Here is a 16415-nt window from a genome sequence, read left to right on the forward strand (position 1 = left end):
ATACACATACTGTACTTGTATTCCAGGTTTCTATGAGAGCTGCAGCCTGTACAATAACTGAACTAGGGAAAGGAAGTAAAAAAATAAAAAAGGAAAGCATGAAGGTTCCTGATATTTAGTGCCTGGGAAGGCAGAGCTTGACTGTAATTCCAGTATTGAGAGCTGTCTGGCAAAAATTAATTAATTAATTAAAAGCCTCACTCATTTTTGTCACATTAAGACATTCAATTCTACTCTGTACTAACTGCAGTAACATTCTGGCTTTTAAAATGTCTGTGCTAAAGGCCATAAAAGATTTGATAGAGTATCCAGGTGATAATTTACTACTGTCCCATCTCAGAGCCCTCCCTCCCCTCAGGATAACTTACTTTGTCTTCAAAAGGGGTGGCTAGGCTGCAATGGATAACTATTACCACTACTATTACTATTTATTATTTCTATAGTGCTACCAGATGTATGCAGAACTGTACATTAAACACACAAGAGATGGTCCCTGCTCGAAAGAGTTTACAATCTAATTATGACAGACACACTAGATAAAATGGCAGCAAAAATGGCATGTAGGATGCCTACTCCCTCCTGCCTGGCCTAATACCCCCATGCCATGCCCCCGCCTAGTCCTGGACCCCCCCTTCCCCTCCCCATCTATCCCCTCCCCTCCCCCTTCCTCCTGGGAAAAAAAAAGGCAGAAGGGATGCCCACTGCCTCCTGCCAACGGAGGTCCCCCTGAACTATCCTCTACTCCCCCTTCCTCCCAGGGAAAAAAAGGCAGGAGGGATGTCCACTCCCTCCTGTCACCAGATGCTCCCCCAAACCCCCCATACCTCCAGCTCCGAGGGCCCACCCGTGGCAAATGAGGGGCCCTCCCCTTCTACCATGTGATGCCCTGATTGGCTTGGGAGGGGCCTTAGGTGTCTGAGCCAATAAGGACCTTACGCTTCTCCCTTTCTATCCTATGTGATGCACAGGGAGGGGCCTAAGGTTTGACATCTGAGCAAATAAAATTTTATGATATTCCAGCTGATCGATACTGATCATCATTTTCAGTTGTTTCTGATTCTGATATTGTTTCAACAAAACTGCACAACAAATTTTAACTTTTTTCTGAGACAAGAAGAAAATGAGGTTTACTTTATAGAATTTGACCTCCTGTGTATGAAAATAGCCTCAGTTTTCTCCTATCACATATAGTTTTTGAGCAAATCACAAATATTTATAGCATGAGAAGTCATAATGTAATGCATTGCACCGATTTAAGAGTTCCTATAAATATTATTTTCTAGAATCGTTTTGCTGTTGAAGTGCATTTATAAACGAGATTAGGAGCATCTCTAATTAATGTCCCAACAATAGTCAGGCAGCATTGATGAATTCCATCTGTCCTGATATTGTTTCTCCATTGTAGCAATGTCCTGGTGAAACCTTTGCCTGTACTCATTACTAACACTACCAAGATTATTGGGGAAAATATCCAGATGCGAGTGGAGAAAATGAATTTTTAGTGACATGTTGCATTTGATATCACAGAATGCTTTAAGGATCATCTCTACCATTTGGACATAGTTCCTTCCTATTCCCCAGAAAATTCTTGATTACATTCTTCAATGCTATCCATGCACTTTTCTCACATCCTTGCAAGAGTTCATCATAGTGCCTGTCTCTCAACAATTCTCTTATTTGTGGCCCACAAAAATGCCTTCCTTTAACTTCTGAGGAAATTTTTCATGTAAATAGCGAAATCCTTCACCTTCCTTGTTCATAGCCTTAACAAAGTTCTTCATAAGTCCTAGCTTTATGTGAAGAGGTGGCAGTAGCTCTTGTTTTGGATCAACAAGAGGATGGTGAATTATATTTTTTCTTACCGCAGGATCCAAATTGTTATGAAGTGGCCAGTCTTTAATGATGTAATGGAATTCTCTGCCTCGGCTATCCCACTCACAAATGAAACAGCAATACTTTATGTAGCCCAACTGCAGACCAAGTAACAATGCAATGACCTTCAGATAGCACAAATCTGCCACTTGTACTCGTTGTACTTAATATGATCTTAAGAGGAGCTGAAAATTTTCATAAGTTTCCTTCATGTGGACAGTATGACCAATAGGAATAGATGGATATACGTTTCAGTTATGCAAAAGCACTGCCTTCAGACTTAGCTTTGACACATTAATGAACAAGTGCCATTCATTAGGGACTTTGACCAAATGCTTGGAATAATCCATTTACGTCATGGCAAAATGTCAATGAGTCTGTCACAGAAAATTTTCCACGAGGGCCTTGTGATGATTTTGGAACACAGAGATGTTGGTCTCAGGTGCCAAGAGATTCCATTGAGTCTCAGGTGCCAAGAGATGCCTGGAGTCTGAGTTCAGCTTGTCTCTTAGATAAAGTAAGATCTCAAATGAGGTCATTTAATTCTGCCTGAGTTATTAAGTGAGGCTCACCTAAACTTGAAATCAAGAACTCAGGATCATTTTCAGATTCCAGTTCCATAGTCATCAGCACATGCTTCAGAGCCTTCTTCCAAATCCAATGTATAAGTTCCAGGCTGCTTACTTTACCTCACTGGGGATCCGTTGTGAAGGAAAAACACAAGGATCACATTGTAATTCCAAAGCAAATGACTTTTTATTCTAGTAATAAGTATTATAGCAGCATTTGGCAAATTAGAAATAAATAAGTTTGGACAAATACAACGGAGAGAAGAAAAAAATAGTGCCAGCATATTTTTATACGTATGGCGTAGCTTCTCTAAAGAAACTCTGCCAAAGCATGGGGGGGTTTATACAGAAAGTTTTTTTGTCTTGCAAGACCATCCCCTGGCTGTGATTATGTACCACATTATTGGAGCAAGATTATGCTGCCTTTCTAACCCACAACTCAGTCCATGCCTCTATTCTTCCTTGGGGGGCCCTGGACAGGCATAGCTTCTGGAACTTTCTTCATCTTGAAGTTTCCATTCTTCACACGGATACATCGATATCAGTGCCTCAGTGCATTAGCCTGACATATCTTTATCAGTTCTTAGATTCCCGGATGGAGTGTCCTGCTGACTTGCATTTCCTTTCAGCACTGTTGAATAGCTCATTGTCTTTACAGCACTGTTTTCTGTTCTTGAGAAACTCTTCACAGCAAGAAATCTATACACTCACATGCCACACATTAGCATTTTGAGCATTTGAACTGAAACCAGTTTCTACAAGCCTGTGACTTCAGCAACTCCAGCAAAATGTAAGAATAGGTCTCACAACCTGTAAAAGTCTCCCATAGTCTCTATCTCAGTGGTTTTTGATTTGGAAGATTGTTATCATGACGCACAGGTCGTATTGCAGATTCAAGATTAGGATACTGAATTTGACTCTGTTTTTGAAGAAAATCCAGACACTTTGTTAAGCAGAAATAACAATCTGTGCAATGGTTCTTCTGCTCCCTCCAAACCATTGGAACAGCAAATGGATGGGCGAACGCCTTACAGCCATGCTCCAAGGTTGTTGGCACAAGATTTACAATACAGGTGAGGTGCCCAAACTAGAGAGCTGCATGGGAACGGAGACGACGGGAATCCCGCGGGACCCGCAGGCATCCCGCGGGTTCCCCCTTCGGGTCACGGGGATCCCGTGGGGACTTCCGCTAGGGTCGCGGGAATCCTGTGGGGACGCCCCCTAGGGTCGCGGGGTTCTTGCGGGGCTGGATGTACTCAGTCGCGCGGCTCTTCTTCTCCCTATCTGCTCTGCTTGCAGCACACAGAGCCGAACGGAAATCTTCCCGACGTCAGCGCTGACGTCGGAGGGGAGGGAGGGCTTCAGCAAAGCCCTCCCTCCCTCCAACGTCAGTGTTGACGTCGGGAAGACTTCTGTTCGGCTCTGTGCTGCAGGCAGGGCAGGTAAGGAGAAGGAGAGTAGCCTCGCGGCTCGAGTGGCTACCAAGGGAGGGGGCGGTCCGCCCCGGGTGCAGCACAGCCGGCCAGGTCCCCTTACTTTTGTGGCGCTTCCCCGAACGATCGACAACAGCCCCGGTCCGACAAACCTCCCTGCCCTGTAGCCGCGAATCTAAATTACCTTCTTACAGCAGCTGTAAGAAGGTAATTTAGATTCGCGGTTAAGGGCAGAGAGGTTTGTCGGACCGGGGCTGTTGTCGATCAGTCGGGGAAGCGCCACAAAAGTAAGGGGACCTGGCCGGCTGTGCTGCACCCGGGGCGGGAGAGAAGGAGGGGGGAGAAGGACGCTGAAAGGCCATGGGGAAGACGGGGGGGGGGGGGAGGGAAGGACACTGAAAGCACTTGTGGAAGATAGAGGGGGGAGAAGGACACTGACAGGACATTAGGAAGACGGGGGGGGAGAAGGACGCTGAAAGCACATGGGGAAGACAAAGGGGTGGAGAAGGACGCTGAAAGGACATGGGGAAGACGGGGGGGTGGAGAACGACGCTGAAAGGCCATGGGGAAGACAGAGAGGGAGAAGGACACTGAAAGGACATGGGGAAGACAGAGGGGGGAGAAGGACGCTGACAGGACATGGGGAAGATGGGGGGGGAGAAGGACGCTGAAAGGAAATGGGGAAGAGAGAGTGGGGAAAAGATGCTGGCAGGGAAGAAGACAGAAATACCAGACTATGGGGGAGCGGAGGGAAGAAGATGGGTGCCAGACCAATTTGGAAGGGGGGAGAAAGGGAGAGGCTCAGTAACAGAGCAAATGGAAGACGCACAAGGAAGAGAGACAGTGGATGGAAGGAATTGAATGAGAACATGAGGAAAGTAGAAACCAGGCAACAAAGGTAGGAAAAGAATTCTATTTCTTTTTTTTTTTTTTTTGCTTCAGGATAAAATAGTATATTAGTTGTGTTGATAAAAATTTATAAACATTAGAGGCTCTGGTATGTATTCTTGCCAATTAATATTTCCAAATAACGTCTTTTTGCTTATTTGTAAATGGGTTTCTACCAGAGCCTTTAATTCAGTAGCATAATTAAATGAAATAACTATTTCTGAAGTTTATAGGGACGGGCGGGGACGGAGGGGATTCCTCACGGGGACGGGCGGGGATTCCTCACGGGGACGGGTGGGATTCCTCACGGGGACGGGTGGGACTTTGGCGGGGATGGTTGGGGACGGGTCGGATTTCTGTCCCCGCGCAACTCTCTAGCCCAAACCTTATCTTGATCTCCAATTCTGCAGCCAAAATAGAGTTCATAGGCTTTCCTTATGAGTAGAGTCATATTTCTCTTCTGAGACTTAACTATATACTCCTTACAGACGTAACAGAAGATAAGGAGGAATGCTGAGGCTACTTATGATGAGAAAAACACCACGTAGAAAATCTAGTCCACTTTTGGTGATAGCATTGTCTAGTGGTAGGCTTCCTAGAGGCTTCTAAAACATCTCTTACAGATTGAGAAAACTGAAGAAGGGTTATGTTGAGAGGTACCAAGCTGTCAGGTGTAGAGACTGCAGGTTGGGATGAAACAGATATCCTTGACTCTGTGTAAGCAGAGAAGGAAAAACTGGTAGAAGGTATGGCTCCCTGCTGCTGAGTTGAAGTAGAAGGGAGTACCAAGGTTGTCTCGGCCACCGAGGAGCAATTAGAATCATGGTGGCATGATCGTTCTTCATTTAGACAAGTCTTGAGAATGAGAGGGAATGGAGAGCATGCATAGAGGAAAAGATTCGACCATTCCAGAAGAAAAGCATCTGCCTCGAGGCGATGAGGAGAGTATATCCTGGAGCAGAATTGAGGCAGTTTGTAGTTGTGGGGATCTGCAAAGAGGTCTATCTGAGACGTTCCCCACAGTGAAAACATGTGATGAGGGAACTTGTAAAAACGTCAAACGTGATGATGTGCCTAATAGAGATGTGAGCTGATTGGGTCATAAAAACTGTCTACTGGCAGGCCAGCTCTAGTAGCCATTGGGTATTTTGTCGCAGGCCAAATATAATTACACTGTGGGCCTGAGTTTAACACCCCTGCTCGATAGGCAAACAAGTCAGTTCTGAGCTCCTGTCGCTCTTCAGGTTAAGTAAAAGCAGTAGTTGACAAAAAATGTATGGAGGACCACAGCCTGTGTGCCCCACCTCCACCATGCCTATGAATTTTGTTAATATGTTTTTCTTTGCAGTATATAAGACACATCTCACCAACTGCACTTAAGCCAAGCTATAACTGTATCCCTAAAGCATTTTTTCCTGAACAATATACAAGCAGAATTTAGTATACAGTGAATTCAGGGTAATATCCCCAAAGGGTCCAAAGCATTATCTGTTACCTAGCAGCACTACTTATCCAAGACACAGAATTGTATCAGCAGTGGTGAATTGCTAATGTAAAACAGAAACAAATAACAACCATGACAGTCAAAATAATGAAAAGTCTTTGATACTTAATTCAGTTAGTATTGATAAATTAAACTCAATATTCTGTAAAGCACTAGAAATACTAATCAGAACATATGAAGGTCCCGCACCAAGAACATGGCTGTATAAGAAATGTACTTTTCCCCCAACCATAAGACTGCCAAACGTAGTTTTTAATTCTGTTCATGATAACGTTTGTTTGCATACAAGTACAGGCTATCAGTATGATTAATGGGCTCTCTGGCCATTTAAATATGAGACATACTAATCACAGAAAACAGTTTTTCCCCTCAGACAGGATAACATAGAAAAATTACAAACGCAACAATCACTGTGTCCTATGAAATCTGGATACTTAAATATTGATTTCATGCTATCTATACCTGTCAATGTTTAACCATACTTCCATTAATTAGCAAGATTGCCAGCTGCCCCATTTCATCTCATCCTGATCCAATCCTGGTTATGCCCTACTAAGTTACTGCATGCACAGAAATCTAAGTTCAATTTCCCTGGAAAAAGCTACAGGTCCATGCATGCAGACAGTTGGCTCAACCACCAGCAAAAAAATATATCTGCTGGCAACCAAGCAGCTGCGAGATGACTGCAAAGGAGATGGGAAGAATTTATTTAGGATTCAAAAAAATGGTGGGGGGAAAGTACTTTAGCTTGAGATGTTTTTAAACAATAAGTATTCAATTCTTACCAGAAATGTAATAAGTCACGTTGACAGGAGTATCCTAGTCTGTTTCAATTAGCAGCTGAATTTAAAACTTAAATCAGATTATTTTTTTATCTGGTTGGCAGTTCTTCCTTTCTCTCTTTTCCTTCTAGTCAATCACAACCAGTGCTGGGATTCTGGCACCATGAATCTTCATTCACAATTATTTGGAGCATTTATTAGTTTCAATAGACTCTCCCTACCATTGTTCCTAGATCACTGCAGCAACAGACCTGAAGCACAGAGTCATGTAGCAGGGCTTCTACCAGACCGCTGAATGATGGACTGTAAACCCATCCTCCAATGTCACCTTTAGTAAGGACCATGATGCCTTCTACCCCCTCACGAGAGACTGTGAAACATCTTCCCCATCACCACCAGCAAACAAAGGGTGAAGAATATGCAATCCAGGTATTAAATTGGATCTCTCACATGATAGTGCACAATACTTGGCAAAGAACCATCAATTCTAACTTGACAAATGTCACTGTATCCTTTTGTACTATACTATCATATCTTTCTCTGATTTAAGCCAAATAACAGAAGACCAAAGCATCTTAGATCTAAAATCAGTCACTTGCACTTTAAAGACTGATGGTAAACACAGCTACTCTATGACCCATCTCCACAGATTAAGAATTTATACTAACAGAATATTAATTCTGTGTCTTCTATATCTAGAACGTTGACTTTAGGGTCCCAACTAATTCAGATCATAAAAGGGGCAGCAGGAGAGTCAACTCTGGCTTTTTTTAACTTCATATTCCCTGCATTCTAGAAATAAAGTTACCATAAATAACAAAGAAGCCAAAAAGGAATAAAGTAAGGACTGATAAACCAGTTCCTTTTAAGTTAAAGCCAAGAATTACTTCATGCTTTGCTTTTCATAAAACATTCTTTTGCAAAGCCAGAAAGCAATGAGCATTTTTTTCAAGCGTCAAAATCCTGTGCTCAAGTGCTTCTACCTTTATGCATAAAAAAGGTGAGAAAAAAAAAATCGAACTGAACAAGCCAGTAAGCCTTATTTCCTCTTTATGGATTAATGTCAACATTCTATCCTGTTTTCTCATTTGAAATACACATGACTCACATTCTTAGGTAATACCAACATTGCCTACAAACATTTAGTTCAGAAGCTGAATTCTTGCTGCATTCTAACAGGGTAGTTTATATATATCTTAAACACACTGGTGACCCCAGACCAAGAGCACACATAATATGATACGGTGCAGTCCTACGACTTAAAACATTTAAATTAACTAACCTATTTATGTGGATTTTCCAATGTTCTGTTACTGAATACTGTAATGCTAAAATTTTCTTGTGTTTTGTTTTTGAAACTCTGCTTGTTTTATGGTGTGTTTATTTGTTAGCTCGAATTACTAGATCTTCAGGACACAATATAAAGTTAGAACAAATCCTAGATATAATCCATTGCACATATAAGCTTGTAAATTGCAAATTCTGTAAGAGACACTGTGTACATATAATGCGACAAAAACCAGAATTCTCTCATAACCAATGCCATCTGAGAATCCTACATACTGTACACTGAAAACTTTTATGAATGTTGGAAGGGAATAATTAGATTAAGTGACATTTCCTAAACAAAATTACACCTGTGTTTTAGGAATATATGAGAAATTTTAGCAATAACTATGATGTAAATCAAATTCACAACTTCTCACCATATATTTACTAAGATAATGCAGAAAGCCAAAAAGTAAACAGAAAGACAATACAGGTAGTCGTAGACTTACGACCTATTCAAGTTACGACAGTTCGACCTTACAATACGACTTCTGCTCTCCGAAAAAAGAAAATGTTAACAGATTGCTTTAAGATGATTAAAATATCATTACCCAGTCTAATATTCTTGCCTTAATTTAACATATGCCGACTTACGTCCTGATCCACTTACGACCTAGCAGTCGGAACCAATTGCAGTCGTAAGTCGACGACTTCCTGGTACAGGCAAAGAACTAAGCAACACAATACACACATTGTGTACATTAAATGGATTTGAGCCGTTATGATCATTTGTTCATCTCAAAAAGATCCTCAAACTGAAGATCTTAAAATTTCTGATTTGACATAATTTTCTAAACAATATCAGTTGGTACTGTTGTCAGCAGTTTAGTATTTCTTGTTCAACAACAAAAAATCAATCTTGCATTTCCTGGTTCAGCTTCTAATCAGTCATACAGAGTTAACACCAAGAACGTCACAGAATCCAGAAAGAAAAGATTAAATACAATCCCGAATAATTGTCTCTAATACAAAATATTCTAAAATACATAAGAGGTCAGATGGCATTTAAAGACAGAGAAAAAATAAAAACATAGTGTCTGTTTTACCTGCAGCTGTTACAAATCAGAGAATATTTTTTTAGACAGTCGGAGAGAATATCCAAAGCTATTCTACACCCAGCAATTATAGCCTTCACATCTCAAAGTGAGGTAACACCAAAACTATACCGCCTACCTCAGATCTGATTACCTGTCTGCTCAAAACAGACACCTTCCCTAATGAGAGCTCAGTTGCTCACCTGGAGCAATCCATTTCTATCAGCAAAAAAGGGGGGATAATGATCTTGCTATTGATTGCTCAATAAAAGAATAAATCAGATAGGAAATCTGTAGTCAAAGTACAGAAACAAAAGGATTACAAATACAAATGGGTACAAAGGAAAAAGTTATGCTGAAATAACTGCATAGATGAAAATAAATGTTGGATGTCAAGCTCAGATCAGCCATGTTTAGGAAATAATTGCTTCAGCTAATAATTCCCTTCTCGCATTAATAAAAGTTTCCAGTGTATATAGTATGTAGGGTTCTCATTTGGCAGTGGTCATAAAATCTGCTTTAGTCACATTATATGTACACATTCATAGCTCAAACTTTGAATTAAAGAATGACACAGGGACAAATTTTTTCCCATCCCCTCAAGTTCTTTTCCTGTCCCTGCCCCATTCCTGCATGTTCTGTTCTCATCTGCACAAGCCTCAAACACTTTAAAATCATAAGTGTTCAAGACTTGTGCGGTTACAGGAATGGGGATTACGGGATATTTGTGGCTGCCTGCAGCTTTGGAGGCTGGAGGGAGGGGGTTATTTGAAGGTTGTCTGAGAAGTGTGGGAGTCTTTTTGTTTGGGCCAGCAATTTTTTTTGCCAGTTGGTGAAGAGTGCTGGTTAATTAAATGCCAATGCCGGTTAGCTGAGATTCTACTGTATATTGCAAAGTAGACAGATGGCACAGTTTTGCAAGGTTTAAAATTTACGAGTTAGGACTTGGAATATTCTAGCACAAATAATATAATATAAATCTTGATTTTTATACCGTGTCATTTCCCCAAAAGGAGCTCGACTCGGTTCTCAGAATGAAAAAGCCGGTCCTACACAGGAAAGAAACTTGAGGGCCAAAAGATAACTGATTCAAAGAGAATACCAAGATAGTGAAAAGTCTGTACTGGAGTGATGGTAGAACCAAACAAAAGAAGGTCCCCCTCTGGGAGAAGCAAATGCCCCAATAACCAACAGACTACCATCTTTTCAGGGTTTGAGACCAAGTGATGATCAAACAGCCATTCAGCTATTTTGTCAAGGAAGACCTAAAGTGGTTAAAAGTCTGGAATGGTCAAGGTAGTAGGATATAAAAGGAGAATATCATCCGTATAGATATGAAATGAGAGAACAGTAAACTTTTGCATTAATAACATTAATGGTTTAAGGAACAAGATGAACAGAAGGGGATTGGTGGATAGTTGGGTAACCCTATACGACTCATGGGTCTGTTTGTATTTACTTTCCAAGAGGAAAGAGCGGGGTGGAACTTTATCCCTGTGGTTCCTCAGTTTTGGGAGAGCACAAAGTTGGTGGCATTTCAGTATTGGGGGGGTGATAACTAGGCAACTTCCTCTATCAGTCTTTTACCTCTTTGTGGGGAATATCTCTTGCATCAATAGATTGATGTACATTCTTTATCTCTGATTGTGACAAGATTTTCTCTAGGTTTGGTTTATCACTTACCTGTGACCAATACTCTTCCTAGCTGAGCCCCTCCCTGCACCCCTCATTTAAGCATTTAAAAGGTCTATAAAGCTTATATCCAATTTCAGTCTTTTCTCTCTCTGTGGGGAATATCTCTTACCTCAACAGATTAATGTGCATTTCTCTCTCTATCTGGTAATTGCTTTCTGCAGTCTGAAAATGTATTTATTTATTTCAATTTTTATCCCGTTCTCTCAGAAGCTCAGAATGGGTTATAAGTAGACATTCACAATTGTTTGAAAACAGACTAGTCATGACAACAAATAGGTTACAGTAGACAATAACAGAGCTTATTCTAGAGACCAGACTGGTCATAGCAAAGAGTACTAGGAGAAGTATATTGAAGAGGCAGTTTTTAATGGCCCGACTGACGGAAGAGGAAGCACAGTTACTTACCGTAACAGGTGTTATCCAGGGACAGCAGGCAGATATTCTTGACTGATGGGTGACGGCACCGATGGAGCCCCGGTACGGACAATTTTAGAGTGATTGCACTCTAAGAACTTGGAAAGTTCTAGCAGTCCGCACCGCGCACGAGCGAGTGCCTTCCCGCCTGACGGAGGCGCGCAGTCCCCAGTTAGGATAAGCCAGCTAAGAAGCCAACCGGGGAGGTGGGTGGGACGCAAGAATATCTGCCTGCTGTCCCTGGATAACACCTGTTACGGTAAGTAACTGTGCTTTATCCCAGGACAAGCAGGCAGCATATTCTTGACTGATAGGTGATCTCCAAGCTAACAAAAAGAGGGATGGAGGGAAAGTTGGCCATTAGGAAAACAAATTTTGCAAAACAGATTGGCCGAAGTGTCCATCCCGTCTGGAAAAAGCATCCAGACAATAATGAGATGTAAAAGTATGAACTGAGGACCAAGTAGCAGCCTTGCAGATTTCCTCAATAGGAGTTGAACGGAGGAAAGCTACAGATGCTGCCATTGCTCGAACTCTATGGGCCGTGACAGAACCTTCCAGTGTCAGTCCGGACTGAGCATAACAGAATATGCACGCTGCAAGCCAATTGGACAACGTACGTTTAGAAACGGGGCGTCCCAATTTATTCGAATCGATTGGTTGAGATGAAATTCAGAGACAACCTTAGGGAGAAACTTTGGATGTGTACGTAGAACCACCTTGTCGTGATGAAAGACTGTGAAAGGTGGATCAGCAACTAGTGCATGCAGCTTACTGACCCTCGTGGCAGAAGTAAGAGCAATAAGGAAGACCACTTTCCAAGTGAGAAACTTGAAAGGAGCTGTAGCCAAAGGTTCAAATGGAGGCTTCATTAAGGCGGAAAGAACCACATTGAGATCCCAGACTACAGGAGGGGGCTTAAGAGGTGGTTTCACATTGAAAAGACACCGCATGAATCTGGAAACCAAAGGATGAGCTGAGAGAAGTTTTCCATGAACTGGTTCATGAAAAGCAGCAATAGCACTGAGGTGGACTCTGATGGAAGTAGACTTGAGGCCAGAGTCAGACAAAGAAAGAAGATAATCCAACAAGGTCTCCACTGCAAGGGAAGTGGGATTACGATGATGAAGAAGACACCAAGAAGAAAACCGTGTCCACTTCTGATGGTAACATTGAAGAGTGGCCGGTTTCCTGGAAACATCCAGAATAGAACGAACGGGCTGAGACAGAAGAGAATCAGTTGAGGTCAGCCCGAGAGATACCAAGCTGTCAGGTGCAGAGACTGGAGGTTGGGATGCAGAAGGGTCGCCTGATGCTGTGTAAGCAGAGAAGGTAATAGTGGAAGAAGAATGGGCTCCCTGGAACTGAGTTGAAGTAGAAGGGAAAACCAATGCTGTCTGGGCCACCGTGGAGCGATGAGAATCATGGTGGCTTGTTCCCTCTTGAGCTTGAACAAGGTCCGTAACATGAGCGGCAGAGGAGGGAAAGCATACAGGAACAGATTGGACCAATCCAGGAGAAACGCATCTGCTGCCAGACGGTGAGGAGAGGAGAGTCTGGAGCAGAAGAGGGGCAGCTGATGATTGTGAGGAGCTGCAAAGAGGTCTATCTGAGGAGTGCCCCATTGAATGAAAATGGACTGGAGAGTCAAAGGATCGAGAGTCCATTCGTGGGGTTGGAGAATTCTGCTGAGATTGTCCGCTAATGAATTCTGCTCTCCCTGAATGTAGATAGCCTTCAGGAATAATTGGTGATCTGTTGCCCAAGACCAAATCTTTTGGGCCTCCTGACACAAGAGTCGAGAGCCTGTCCCACCCTATTTGCAACTTGATTGTCTGTGCAAAGTAGCAGAACCTGAGGAAAGAGAAGATGTTGAAAAGCCTTAAGGGCATAAAACATCGCCCGGAGTTCCAGGAAATTGATGTGATGCTTCTTTTCCTGAGCTGTCCAAAGGCCCTGAGTTTGAAATTCGTTCAAGTGAGCTCCCCAGGCATAAGGGGAGGCGTCGGTGGTGATGACTAGTTGATGAGGAGGTAGATGGAGCAGAAGACCTCTGGAGAGATTGGAAGATATCAACCACCATTGCAGAGACTGACGAAGAGATGATGTCACAAATATGTGTCGTGAGCAAGGATCCGTCGCTTGGGACCACTGGGTAACTAGGGTCCACTGAGGAGTGCGCAGGTGAAGACGTGCGAAGGGGGTGACATGAAGTGTCGAGGCCATGTGACCCAAGAGTATCATCATTTGCTTGGCAGAGATGGAGCGTTGTGGAAGCACCTGCTGGCATAGAGATTGAAGAGTCTGAAGACGGTTGGACGGCAGGAATGCTCTCATGAGGATTGTGTCCAAGACCGCTCCTATGAATTGAAGTCTCTGAGTAGGGATGAGATGAGATTTGGGTAGATTAATCTCGAACCCCAGAAGTCGTAGAAAAAGGATGGTCTGGTTGGTGGCAAGGAGCACCGCCTGAGAGGAAGTGGCCTTGATTAACCAGTCGTCCAGGTAAGGGAAGACCTGAAGATGATGAGAGCGTAGAAAAGCAGCCACCACAATTAGGCATTTGGTGAACACTCTGGGAGAGGAGGCAAGACCGAAGGGTAACACCTTGTACTGGTAATGACAGTGATTGATCATGAAGCGGAGGTACTGTCTGGAGGCCAGATTGACCGGAATGTGAGTGTATGCCTCTTTGAGATCGAGGGAGCATAGCCAGTAGCCTTGATTGAGAAGAGGGTAAAGAGTGGCCAGAGAAAGCATTCTGAATTTTTCCTTGACCAAGCATTTGTTGAGATCGCGAAGATCTAAAATGGATCTGAGATCTCCTGGTTTTTTGGGGACCAGAAAATAACGGGAGTAGAATCCCTGCCCCTTCTGATCTGGAGGAACTTCCTCTATAGCGTTCAGAAGAAGGAGGGATTGAACTTCTTGTAGAAGAAGGGAGGACTGAGGAGTGTTCAAAGCAGACTCTCTTGGCAGACTTTGGGTAGGAAGAGTCTGAAAGTTGAGAGAGTAGCCGTGGCGGATGATGTTGAGGACCCACTGGTCCGAGGTGATGGTCTCCCAACAGCTGAGGTACAGAGAAAGACGTCCTCCTATGGGTTGAGGAAGATGGGCAGATGGTAAAACACTGGCTATGCCCTGGAGAACGAAGTCAAAAGGATTGCGTGGACTTCTGTGGTGGAGGAGGTTTCACCTGTTGCTGCTGTTGCATCCGAGGGGGTTGCCTTTGTTGTTGACGCTGACACCTAGGCTGCTGAGGAGCTTGTGGTAAGGGTCTAGCCACATAACGACGCTGATAGGCCGATTGCTGTCGAAAAGGGCGGACAGGTGGAGTCTTCTTTTTGGTTTTAAGAAGAGTGTCCCATCGAGTCTCATGTGCAGACAACTTTTGTGTGGTGGAATCCATGGAATCACCAAAAAGTTCATCCCCTAGGCATGGAGCATTAGCCAGGCGATCTTGATGGTTGACGTCAAGCTCCAATACCCTGAGCCAGGCTAGACGACGCATGGCAACAGACATGGCCGTGGCTTTAGAGGTGAGTTTGAAGGTGTCATAGATAGAATGGACCATGAACTTTCGAAGCTGGAGAAGAGAGGAAGAACATTGGTGAAAAGCAGAGCTCTTGCGGTCAGGGAGGTATTTCTCAAAGGAAGCCAGATTCTGAATGAGATGCTTCGGATAAAAGGAGAAATGAAAAGCATAATTCCCTGACTGGTTAGCCAACATAGCATTTTGGTATAACCGCTTACCAAATTTGTCCATGGCTTTCCCTTCTCTGCCAGGAGGGACTGAGGCATACACACTAGCTCCCGCAGACTTTTTCAGAGTAGATTCCACCAATAGAGATTCGTGTGGAAGCTGCGGTTTATTAAAGCCAGGTATGGGGATGACTTTATATAAGGAATCCAATTTACGAGGAGCTCCTGGGATAGTCAAAGGAGTCTCAAGATTTTTATAAAAGGTTTCCCTCAAAATATCATGGAGGGGTAATTTAAGAAATTCCCGTGGAGGCTGGTCAAAGTCCAGTGCATCAAGGAACACTTTGGATTTCTTGGACTCAGCCTCCAAAGGAATAGAAAGAGACTCACACATCTCTTTCAAGAAAGAGGTGAAAGAGGCAGTATCTGGTTTAGAGGATGGATCTTGAACAGAAGGATCCTCTTCACTAGATGAACATTCACCCTCAGAGAGAAGAGGCTCTTCGGAATCACCCCACAGATCAGGATCCCTAATTTGGAAACTGCGATCCCGAGACTCCGGTGTCGAGGGTTCAAGGTGTCGGGTTTTAAGTACCGACTTACCCGACCTCAAAGAAGCCGTACCGGGAGAAGTTAAAGTTTGTATCGGTGCCGTTTGAACAGCCTGATGTAGCGCTCTCGGTTCCGGTGCCAGAACTGGCATGGAGACCGAGGAAGCCGAATGGATCGGTACCGATAGAGTGGAGGCAGACAATAGAGGCTGCCCCACTGTCGATACCGGTGGCTCAGACCGGACCGGGACTGGAAGGTTCGGTGCCAATAGAGCAGGAAGGAGCTGCTGCAACTGCTCTTTAAGTTACACCTGAAGGACGGCTGCAATTCGCTCGCCAGCGAAGGCACCGGTACCGCTTTCTTTTTCTGCGGTACCTGTGGTGCTGCTCGACGCCCAGAGGATGAGGAGCCCGAAGACGAGGGACTCACCTCTATGGGGGCGGAGCGTTTGCGCGGGCGCCTCGTAGTCGGCAGGACTGGACTTGCTGCCACAGAGACCGGAGGGCGCTCCAGCGGGGAAGGCTTCTTAGCCGGCTTACCTGACTGGTGCGACGCCGGCGCGGTGTTGTGCGGCGTCGAAGAAGTGGGTGCCGATTGCGAAGGAGCCGATGCAGGTGTCAATGCCGCAGAGTCAGCCATCT

The 16415-nt window shown here is 43.9% G+C and overlaps 1 protein-coding gene across 4 annotated transcripts in view; it reads right to left on the bottom strand.

Moving 5' to 3' along the window:
• GRAMD1C (GRAM domain containing 1C) overlaps positions 1-16415 on the bottom strand; it is a 304544-nt gene that overhangs the window by 270462 nt on the left and 17667 nt on the right. The window lies entirely within an intron of this gene.

The sequence above is a fragment of the Geotrypetes seraphini genome, chromosome 4, assembly GCF_902459505.1.
Source record: "Geotrypetes seraphini chromosome 4, aGeoSer1.1, whole genome shotgun sequence".
Lineage (NCBI taxonomy): Eukaryota > Metazoa > Chordata > Amphibia > Gymnophiona > Dermophiidae > Geotrypetes > Geotrypetes seraphini.